The sequence below is a fragment of the Monodon monoceros genome, unplaced genomic scaffold (genome assembly GCF_005190385.1).
Source record: "Monodon monoceros isolate NGI ecotype Baffin Bay Population unplaced genomic scaffold, NGI_Narwhal_1 Super_Scaffold_12, whole genome shotgun sequence".
In the NCBI taxonomy this organism is placed as follows: Eukaryota; Metazoa; Chordata; class Mammalia; order Artiodactyla; family Monodontidae; genus Monodon; species Monodon monoceros.
Genome location: NW_021703768.1, coordinates 72,634,209 through 72,646,801, shown reverse-complemented (window position 1 = coordinate 72,646,801; position 12,593 = coordinate 72,634,209).

Below are 12,593 nucleotides of genomic sequence, written 5' to 3'. Positions count from 1 at the left end.
GTGCCTCTTAACAGCTCCTAGATTAGGGTCTGGCGGTAGGTAGTTGGGGTGGAGAGGAAATCAAAAACATATTTGTTATGCAGTTAATATGTGGTGTGGGTACTGCACTAGGCTCATTTAATCGTTCACTGCAGGAAATTCATACAGCACTTCTAATGGAAGACTTTCAAATTTAGTTGATGCGCCAATGTTAATGGTCTTGCATTAGCAAACACCATGATGAGTTAGATGATCCAGTTGAGTTGCTAATTTCCTCAACTCCCTAAACCATTCTGTCTGATGCTAATCTCTGGATGTAATTTCTCTTGGGAATTGCTAGTGATGTGTTCTACACTAAAGATAATTTCTAATGTTCTGAAGACCAATGTGAAGAAGGCAAAAGAGTTTCAAAAAAATCACTTAAAATATGAAGTTAAACAAATTACATAAGTAATATATAAAGGCAATATATAAAGTAAAAGTGAAAATTCTTTTTTTTTTAACTGCCAGCTCCACTCCTATTCCTCTGAATAGTGTCAGTTTCAGTTAGACCTCAGACATCAAGAGGAGCACAACTGGATATTTTCACAGAGTGTAATATAGGGAATAGGTTAAATTGGTGCTGGAGAACCAAAAAAAAAAAAAAAAAAAAATCAGGAAAGGAGCACTGGGATAGCTGAGGGTAAAAGTTGTAGTTACTGGAAACTAGAAGCTGGGAGGAGAGGTCCTATGGAGCAGAGACTCGGAGATGGTTGAGGAAGGGGGCACTGGTAGGTGGTGCTAATGCTGATGGGGAATGATGAGGCTGGTTTGGGGAATCTTGAGAAAAAGCTGGAGGATGGAACCAAGTGCTGCTCCTGGAACGAAGAACTGTTGCCCTGGGGATGCTGACGGGAACTCCAGGCAAACTGGAAACAGCAAAAGAGTCTTTTCCCCTCCTGCCTTCCCGTTTTATTCTTCTAGTCCTCTTTTTAGTGGAGCTTAAAAAAATTCAGCTGGCAAAGGGGAAATGTAGTTTACACAGTTCCAACCCTACTGTTACACATTTGAATACAGAATAGTGGTTTGGAGCTGTGGTGAAAAAAAGTTTAATGACCAACACAATTGACCATATATTTTATGATCTAAACCGGGTTACCTGAGAGTGAAGGAGCTTAGGGGAGACTATTATTAATCTTGGCACAACAGGTGTAATTCAGAACTAGCCTGGGCAGACTAGGACATAACTGTCACCTGATCTCTAGGAATAGTAACCATTGTTATTTTAGAGATTCATTCAACCTGTTTCCTTTGTATTTACATGAAATTATAGAAGTAGTTTTTTCCACATGAATATTCTATCCATTCTGCAGCTAAGTTTTATAAAGGAAATGTCTTTAAAAATTTAGTAACTTGGGCTTCCCTGGTGGCGCAGTGGTTGAGAGTCCGCCTGCCGATGCAGGGGACACGGGTTCGTGCCCCGGTCCGGGAAGATCCCACGTGCCGCGGAGCGGCTGGGCCCGTGAGCCATGGCTGCTGAGCCTGCGCGTCCGGAGCCTGTGCTCCGCAACGGGAGAGGCCACAATAGTGAGAGGCCCGCATACCGCAAAAAAAAAAAAAAATTTAGTAACTTAAGTGCTGCTGTGTTCCAGGCACACATAGGTATTTACATACATTATATATTTTAATCTCAGTAACCTGAGGTAGATACTGTTGGGTTGTCTTTATTTTACACACAAGAAAACCAAAGCTTAGGCTTAAGTAACTTGTTCAAGGTAATAGACGTTGGAATTGGAATATGATCCTAAGTCTTCTGACTCCATGGCCCACTCATAGCCACTAGATTGTATTATCTCCTTACAATGACTTTTATAAACTATCTCAAGGTGTAAAGGATCAGACTTTTAAAACTACAAAACTAAGAGATAGAATCTGGAATTCAGAGGCTCAGCAGCAAAAGAATTAAACATTTATGCATAATCTAGCATGGCATTTGTTGTATTATGTATTATTCCATGTGAGTTAACATTTGGTGCCAGTCCTCTGGAAGCTAATAAGCTTAGATAGACTGTTTTTAAAATCATGGAGTCAACACATTGAAAAAGTAAATGTTTGGGAAAAAAATAATACAATATTAAGCAAATGCTTATTGATAAAGTGCATATTATTGAGTAGTCATAAAATATTTTCATTTTGAGAAAACATTTTTTCCACTTACCCTTTGTGAAGAAGATTTTATTTTAGGGGCTGTTTGAATGAAGAAAGAACTCTTTAAATTCTTGGTAGGAAATGGAAGGAACCTGGGGCTTAGGAGTATATTTGGTAAAAGGGTGTGTGGGAACATCTTTGAGGCACCTAGCTGGAGAGGAGGAAGGTTTATGGACCTGATAGTCTAAAGCAAAGCTCTTGTCGGTCTCAGTGGTCAGAGAAGAGGGTCAGTAAAGGTTATTTTAATGGTAGAATGATGACTTGTTTAGGATTTGGGTTGCAAAGAGAAATTCTTGGGATGAAATGAGGCAGTCATCTGGATGGCAGCTTAGTTGGGTCTTGGAGATCTTGATTAAACAGCCTAGGCTTACCCATTCAATTGAAATAGGTAATTTGCCTACATATCCTGATTCTGTGTTAAGTCATATGTCATTCTACAGTTACAGCATTCATTGAAAACTTCATCTAAGACTCTACAAAAGATTGCCAAATACAATCTAAAACTAGTGAAATCAAGTCTTTGTTTTTTTCTGAGATAATATATTTATGTTAGAGTTACCTTTGTGAGTTGTACTGTAAGTATTGAGTGTAATTATAATAGTATTATCTAATTGTCTACAAAAATCCAAATTGTCTTTTTCTTTAGAACTTGGGAAAGCTGTATGTCTTGTGCTGTTCTGAGAATACGTAAAATATTTTTTCATTATATGATAATTTTGGGAAGATTACTGACATTTTATAGAATCAAAGATCAGCATGGTTACTTCCATTTTATACTTAATTAAAAATATTTTTAAATGGGTTTTCTTTATTCCATAATAAAAGAAATCAGGGATACTTAATAGACTTCTGGAGTCCAATATTTCTAATTTTAATATGATTGTCACATTTGTCCAACATACCACTGTGTTCTCTGAAAAGAGCAATTATTTTCTCCGTGTGGCATCATCATAGACTGTCTATCCCCAAGGTCTTCCAAAAGGTCTGTGTAAGCCTGACAGCTAGGAAACGTGTACTGTTGTAGAACATAAATTCTGGTGACTCATTGATACAAGCCTACTCCTGATGGTTGTCTCTTTAGAGTAAATAGCATTCAGCATACATTGGCTAAATGCTAAATGGTTAAAATATTTCCAAATCATATTTCGTATCATGGATGACCTCCTTAAATTTAGCAGCAGATTAATGATTTGTGTTTGGCTTACTGAGGAGCAGTCTTTCCTTAGAAAACATGCATTTTGCTTGTGTTGAAAATTCAGGCATTTAAAGTCCTTGCCAAGCTGGTAAACTTAACCATACTTTAAGCAAAATCTACATTTTTCTTTTTCATTTTCTATTAAGATAAACATATTCAATTAAATGTGAAATAGCTGGCCAAAACTAAACTTTCCAGGAGACTTTTTCTATACCAGTCCTGCTGAGAGAGAATTATTGCTAACCTAAGTCCTAAGAGATGATGTGATGCTTTTCAGCATTGGCAATAAAAACAAAATAACTCCCTCATAGAAAAAAAAGCAGCAGGATATAGATTCTAAGGATTTTCTTTACGAAAGAAAACTGTGTTCAAATCTAATTGGCTATTTTCACTGCTATAGCAAAGATTAAAAGAAAAAAATAGCTAGGAAAGATTTTTAAAAACTAGAAAATGTAGTATCTGTTGTAACTAACTTACTTGGTTTTGGGAAAAATTAAATCAGATTATACTTGTGGAAATGTTTTGTGAATTGCGAATTTTATTAAAATACAAATTTTTATATAATTAGGCATGTACTTTGGTTGGAATTATTGATCTATGGGCCCAGGTTACTTACAGTTCTATAGTCTGATCCTGGAAATTCTGGGATCTCCAAGGCCCCTAAGGGACTCTCAGGTGTACCCAGACCCAGGTAGCTAGGAGATTGCTTAGAGGAACGTTTTAAAGCCACATTAGTTTCTTCTTTGGAATGTTCATAAGCATATGAGCAAGCACAGTGTTCAGTCCATTTGAAGGAAGTATATTCTTAGGGAACCTGGGGTATCTCAAAGTAGAGAATTATATAAATCATATACTGTTTACATTTGGTCAAAACAATAATAATGTTAACTATTTCCATTTGGTTGAAATAAGCTTAAAATCATAACAGTTTATATTTCTACTTAAGTTATTATGATCAAAAGATATTAAAAAAATTATTGTAAAAAGCTAATCTTAATTCCTAGCAGCTATTAGGGTCTTCATTTCTAAAGGGTATTCATTTCTTCATTTCTAATTCATGTGAAAAAGAGAAAAGGCAAATTTTTTTCCTTAAAGAGTTCTTCGTTTCTGTTATTGAGAATTTATATCTCATCTTTTTCCAAAGAAAAATTTATAGCAAACGTCTCTAGCACAAATACAGTAAGATTATTTAATGAGCAGTAATAGATTACAAACCAGATGGAAGGAAGAAGAGACAAATCAGAGTCAACTTCAGTTATTCAGTGTTAATTTGAAAGAGTTTTCAAATTAACTGGCTAGCAGAGACCTGGGACAAGGCTTATCTCCCCTTCACAAATAGCTGCTTTTTACCCCTTTTAGTCTCTCCTTCTTCCTTTTGTCTCCCTGGGATTGGAGAAGTGCTGAGTTAACTGAGAAGCATCTCTGGTTGAAGTGGGGGTGAGAACCTACAGCAGCCCCTTATTCTCCAGTACATGCCTCCAACTCCTAGACTATAGGGGAGGGAAAATACTGGATTCCTGCTATACCTTAGTGTTGTTAATCTACAGAGTAGTTAACCTGTTCCTACATAATCAAGACATTTGTTCCAGGAATCCAGACCAAGGCAAAAGGTGAGGGCTATGAGGTAAAAAATATATAAGCTTGATTTAGACTCTGACTTAACTGTGTTGATGTAGAAGTTTCCGAAGTGCAGAGTAATTCACAGACTCATTGTTTGCCCAGTGACATATCCCATATACTACTTTCTAAAGAAAGTCTAGAAACATGAAATTAAAAGAAATTAGGATTGCTGTAATGTATGGCCCAGTATCTTAAAACATGGCTCAGGATTCTGATAAATTGGGCATTGAGGAGTGCCCAATTCAACAGCTGCTCACCATATCAATAGCTGCTCAGGGGTTCCTAAGCCTCGAGGAAGCCAGGGACTTAGGAGTGGTGTGGGAGAAGCTGGAAGGAGTTGTCGGAAAAGGATGGGTGGCCGACAGACACTGATGGCAAAGGACTGCTCAGTAGTCATTGGCTTGTGCATTTACAATCTGATCTTGGATGTTCTGGGATCTCCAGGACCTCTAGGGTGTGGAAAACAATATCATCCAAATTTCTGTTTTTGTCCTGAGACTGACTTTGCTTGACCTCAGTTTTCAAAAGAGCACAGAATGAAATCTTAGTTCCATAATGTTCTAAGGTGATTGGGTGGGAATCCACTGATGGGATTGAATGGGAACACCTGGTTCTGGTTTCATTTCAAAAACTTGTTTCATTCATGCATAGAAGAAGTTGGCACACTTATTTCTCCCATTTTGTATCACTTAGGGTATCATCCCATGTAACCTAAAAGTGAGAAGTGTAATAACTCTTGGTACTTCAATTTGGTAATATTCTTGTGAGTTTTCAGTGAACAGTGATTGCACTTTTGTTTCTAGGGACCCATTTGCCTTGTATACATTAATAGATGTAGACCAATAAGAGGAGTCATTAGCTGGATTCTTGTAATCTATGGGTCTGATTTTTTAAAGCTTCATCTTGTTACATATTCAACTTTGTTAATCTCTATTAACTAAATCTTAATGTTTTGAGGATGTTCTTTTTAGGGGGAGGGATTTTGATTCTTGTAATTATGAATGTGTTAAGAACAAATTTACATGTGGTGCAATTGACAGTTAATTCACAGGCCTTCTAACTTATTTAATCAACCAGTTCTTCTCTTAAACCTTTCTCTATGCATTTCTTCAAGGAAGAATGTAAATGTACTTAATCTGTTCAAATTAGAATAGTATTCGGAGAGAGAAAAATAGGACAAAATATACTTTCAACCTCCACCAGGGGGACCTATTACTGCAACTAAAAAATTGAATCTGAGGAAGAACATGCATTTCACAGACAGTTACATGACATTAGTTTTTTTTTTTTGAGGTATACACACATTTGAAAAAATGCTTCTATATTCCATATGAATATTTCTCATAATTTTATTTTTACATTATATGTAAAAATATAAAAATAGGGAAATAAGATGAGGTTTTCTTGATTTAACACTTTTTTTAGTAAATAATTATAAAATGAAAATATAAATTTAGTCTTTATTTGAGAATAATTTGTATTTAAAATTATATATAGGATGACCTACATAAAACAGAAAAATCTTTTTCACAAAACACGTTTCTAAATTTTGCCAATTCAGTATATTTTATTCCCTACTCTACTGGCTTTTGTCTGTGATGTAAAGGCTTATAGTTTTTATGGAACATTTTTATTTATACTATAATATTTATAATCATAAAATGGGTAAGTTATGTAATCACAAAATTGGTAAATCTTTTTGCCTCATTTCTAGTGAAGACATTCTCTTTTGTGCCTTCAGATTATACATGCTTTCTTAGCATCAGGTACTATTCTATTTGTTTGTACTAATATTTCTTAATATTCCTTAATTTTTTTATGGTTCAAGTAATTCTGTTTCTATATTCTAGGTGTTTTTTACCTGACTCATGTTACTACCTCCTTCCTGAGTTTACTGATTAGTAGTAATTTACATTAATGGTTCTCAGTGGTGAACAGTTTACAAATTCTGTGGGGCAGATATTACTATCTCCATTTTTCAGATGAGGAAACTGAGGCTGAGAATGATTACATCACCTGACTAATGTAATATACTGTGGCTTCTGATTCTAAGCCCAGTATTTTCTCCACAATACCACAGTTGATTTTAAGGTATTCCAGATATGGACTAACCATCTTTCCAAGCATATTTCTCAACCAAGACTAGTGAACTCATAATTTGAGTTAGTGTACCTTCTGACTAGATATGTTTTTCTGTATGAGAAATACCTTGCTCTAGATAAAGTATTTGGATAATTTCCATTGTCCCTAGAAAATACCAGCACATGGTGTTTTAGTTGTAGCAAGAGATATTTTTCGTTCATACCGTAATAATACGTTTGACTCAACAGTGTTTTAAGGATGCCTTTGAATTTCTGTTTACAGACACACACACACACACACACACACACACACACACACCATTTTTCTCCCCAAAGAAAAGTTTTAACTCTACATTATGAAGAATTGAATGCAACTCAAGCAAAATGAGATGAAAATGTATTTCAGACATATGAAAAGTTTTACTCATACTAAAAGAAATGCCAAGTTAAAGTACTGTGAGATACTGTTTTCACCTGTTCAGTTATTTTTGTAATATACTCTGTTAAACACTAGAAGGTGTGTGTGTTGGGGGGTGATAAATAAATAAATAAACTAGACATTCTTCCACTGCTGGGATTAAAAATTGGTACAACCACCAATGGATAACATCTATCAGCCCTATAAATGATAGACACTACTTGTTCCAGCAACATGTTTCTTGGAACTTAGCCTGTGGATATACTTGTGCACATGCAAAATTATTTATGTTTAAGGTTATTCATAGGTTTATTATAGCAAAAGTTGGAAATAAATGTCCCTTGATAGGAGGTTGGATAAATAGAATACTACACAGCTGTTAAAGAGAATGAGAAAGCTTTACACTGATATGCAAAAAGCTTTAAGCAATATTAAATGAAAACTGCAAGATGCAGAACAGTCTTAAGCTACCTTTTGTCTAAAAAGGAAAGAATAAGAATACATATTCATATTTCCTTTTATATTCATAAACTCTTGAAGGATACACAAAGGATTAATACAAGTGATTACCTGCTTGGGATTAGAGGCAAAAGAGGCAACTGGGTAGCGGAGAGATGGGTAAAAAAGACACTTTCTTTAGAACCAGGAGAATATTCTACCTATTTTAAAAGTGTGTATGTGAGAAAGAGGAAAGAAAAAGAGAATATGTAAGTCAGAGATTAAGTAGACACGTATACTTTTGCTTCCTAAAATGAGAAGAGGTATTTTTGAAAAGGCATACACCAACAAGGACAGAGAGATTGGAAGAGGAAGAAATAGCGAATTTCTGAAAGCTGGAAAGCAGATGAATGAATGGTACTGACTCAGCAGACCCAGAAAGCCAAATCCTTCGCTGACAATGGGAAAAGCTGAGAAGCTTTCACATTGCAGAATATCCAAAAGGTTCAGGAATTGGCTTCTCCAGTTATCTCTGGAAATGCGATTGAAGGTGGGGCTAAAAATAGGAAGAATGGTTGAAAGCCTCTTTAAGTAGTTAAGTTCCCAGTTTCACAGCCAGGCAAATTCCCTTCCCCAATCTTCTGGTTTAGTTTCTGGACTGGATTAAAAAAAGAAAAAATCCCACAAAACTCTTTGGATTAAGATGTACCAGGAAGAGGTAGGGGAGGGGTAAGTAACTTGCTGAAAACAAAGTGATTAACTGAGCATTTGCATACTGAATATCAAGACCCTTTCTCTCATTTCTCTTTTCCCACTTGGTGCGCAGAGTGTTCACAGTCCAGTCTAGGCTGAAGATGCTTCTTGATGAAATCTGACCAGTCAAGAGAAAAGACATCTGGGGAATCCAATGGAATGACCGGTCCAAACACAGTACAGTAAAGCTCACAGTTGACAAGTGCTAACATGAACTTAGAGCTTTCAGACAATGTTTTAGTACCTCATTCTTAAATATGAAAAACCAAAGATCACTAATTAACTGAGGAAAGTTTTTAACCTGAAAGATAAAGACTGTAGTAGATGCTGTGTTGCACTGTTCAGATTGGCCCTTCAAGCTTTCCTCCAGCTGCTGGTAATGTTGACTACTGAGGGCTCACTTTCAGCTGAGTGGCTGAAAAGTGTCACTTTGCCTAGGGTTACACCCTCTCCTCAGACCAGCCCACATCTGGTTGAGAGGTAAGATATTGAGTTGCGGTCACAAAGACATGGTTCCCTTGCCTCAGTTGGGGACAAAAATGGGGAACAACTCTAAAGGGCCATTCTGGCTTCAGAATTCCCTGTGGGATTGGCTGTTGCAACTGCATCAGAGGTCAGCTTCTCGGGTCGGCCCAATCCTGCCTTCCTCACTCACTTAAAGGTATTGTTCCTGAAGGCACTCCCCAATTAACCACCTGCCCCTAAATCTCAGCCTTAGGAAACCCTATCTATTACAGAAACTAAAACAAACAAAAAAAATGGAAAGAAAAAGATTAATAACCTCAAATAAATACGAGAAGATATTACATCCACGATACAAAAGCAAGACACTGTAAGAAGAAAAATTGAAAGAATAAAAAAGAGCTTCTGAAAATTAAAAAAAAAATATGATGGTAGAAATGTAGAAAACTCAATAGATAAGTTTAAAGTTTAGGAAATCTCAGAAAGTACAGCGAAAGGTGTTCTGAAGGTGAGTAAATATCTGGCATCTGAATAAAAAAAGCTTCAGAAAGAGACAATAGAGGAAATGGGTGTCATGGGGGAGAATAAGGGGAAAGCAATCATCAGTAAAATAATAACATTTCTAAGAACTTAAGGATATGAGCTTCCAGGTTGAGTGCTTGGCCCAGTTGTGAATATAGGGCACCTCACAGCAAAATTTCAGAATACTAGGGAGCAAAAACAAGATTCTGTAACTTTCCAGAGAGAATAGATAGGTCATATACAGAGTATTAAGTATCAGAATGGTTTCTTGGCACACTGGAAGCTTAAAGACTATATAACAATAGGTTCAAAATGGTGAAGAAAAATGACTTCTAAGCTAATATTCCACAGCCAGGCAAACTGTTAAGTGTGAGATAGAATAGACATTTGAAGACCTGAAAGTTCTCAAAAAATTTACCTCCCCATTTGTCTTCTTTGGAAGCTCCTGGAAGATATACTCCCGTAAAATGAGGACATAGTATAAGAAACTATAAGATGTATTGTCCATGAAAGAAGAAGCAAAGCAAAATCTCTGTGATGTGGATTAAGCAAATGCCAAGATGTTGATTGTGCCCTAGGCTTTAGGGAATGACCAATCCAGATTTGAGTAAGTCCGAAAGCTCTGGCAGAAATTATTCAAGATGAAATCACTAGAACACCTACCGTGAATAAAAAATTGAGAAGAGATTTAATAATTTTCAGAGAGTTTGGGGTTAAGTTGGTGATAACTACACATAAAACTAAGTAAATGTAAAAACAAGATTGCTATTAACTCCAGGGAAATGAAAACTTATGCAAGAAAGAGAAATAATGTCTTTACTGCCTAACTGTAAAAACATACATAATCATAAAAGTTAAATGTTGAATATTGATCTAACCAAAATTGATGAAATAATAATATTGAGAAGATGAGGGAAGAATGGGTGTGTGTGTGCACATGTGTATGTGCATGTGTTTATGTGTCTGTATTTGCTGTCTTAGAGAACTAAATGCTCATCTTCTATAGATAGAAGTAGCAATGTAAGAATTGAGCATACTTTAGTATTAAGAACACGAATTTTGGGTTCAGACTGCCTAGGTTTGAAAGATAGCTCTGCTGCTCTCCAGCAGTGTGACCTTAGGCATGTTACTTGACTTCTCTGTATATCAATACTCATCTATAAAAGGGAGATATGATGATGCACATCACACACAGTTATTGTGAGGATAATATGTAAGTGAGCTTAGATCACCACTGTACTGCTATGTAGTAACTGCAATATAAATATTTTCAATTTACATTATTTGTTATGGACTGAAATGTGCCCTCCCCCACCACCGAATTCATATGTTGAAGCCCTAATTTCTAGTACCTTAGAATGAGATTTATTTGGAGCTAGGGCCTCTAAAGAGGTAATTAAGTTAACATGAAGACTTTAGGGTAGGCCTCAATCTAATCTGACTGGTGTGCTTATAAGAAAAGATGAGGGCATACACAGAGAGACACCAGGGATGCATTGGCACAGAGAAAAGGATATGTGAGAAGTGTGTCCTCACAGATGGCACACAGAGAAGGCAAGCTAAGGAGAGATGCCTCAGGAGAAACCAAACCTGCTGACACTTTGATCTTAGACTTGTAGCCTGCAGAACTGTGAGAAAATATATTTCTGTTATTTAAGGCACAATCTATGGTATTTTGTTACGGCAGCCCTAGCAAACTAATACATTATCAAATTCCAGAAGATTTACCTTAAAGAGCTAAGAGTGGTTGTCTCTGGGAAGCAGTACAGAAGAGAGATGGCTTTTTTTTTTCCTAATGAAAACTTTGTGGAACTCGTTGATTCTGTAAACTATGTATATTTATAACTGAAAAAAAGCACAAACAAAAAAAATGGAAGGCAGCATCTGATAAATCAGAGTTATCTCTTGTCTTTTTTTATCTGAGTCATTAAGAACACTTTGGAGTTCTCTTTCAAGCACTGTAGACATCTGGGTCTCTATCAAAGATGCCACTAAATAGGGGCTAATAGCACTTTGGGCACTCTTTTTTAATGCAGGCTAGATTAAAATCTAGCCTCTATAATGTCCAGGTAGCCAACTGGGACTCATTACTCCTGGGTAGGAACCTGAATTCACCAATAACTTTTTTTTTTTTTTTTTTTGGCTGCATTGGGTCTGCGTTGCTGCGCGTGGGCTTTCTCTAGTTGCGGTGAGCAGGGTTCTCATTGCGGTGGCTTCTCTTGTTGCAGAGCATGGCTCTAGGCGCGCGGGCTTCAGTAGTTGCAGCACGCAGGCTCAGTAGTTGCGGCGTGCGGGCCCTAGAGCACGCGGGCTTCAGTAGTTGTGGTACGTGGGCTCGGTAGTTGCAGTGCACCGGCTCTAGGGTGCACAAGCTTCAGTAGTTGTGGCACAGGTTCAGTAGTTGTGGCTTGCGGGCTCTAGAGTGCAGGCTCAGTAGTTGTGGCGCACGGGCTTAGTTGCTCTGTGGCATGGGGGATCTTCTTGGACCAGGGATCGAACCTGTGTCCCCTGCATTGGCAGGCGGATTCTTAACCACTGTGCCACCAGGGAAGTCCACCAATAACTCTTTTATAGCTGAGCCCCCTCAGAGAGAATTGTGAAATGATACTACATATCTCTCACCTCACTTGACAACAGCATATTTGTTATGGGTATAAATTTTTTTACACTATATTTCCATACAGTTTTCCTTGTCTGGTCTCTGATTTCTCTCTGTGTGGCCGTTCTGACATTTTTACCCCAGAGAAGATATAATCACTTAGTATGCTTCTGGCTGCAAATAATAGCCAACTAGGAGTGTTTAACCGTAAGGAAATATTCTCTCACATAAAAAGAAATCTTGAGATGACTGGTTCTAGGTAGGGTGTCTAGCTCAATGGCCCAATGACATTATTAGGGACCAGATATTTTGTTTTTATTCTGTGTGCCATTCTTAGCA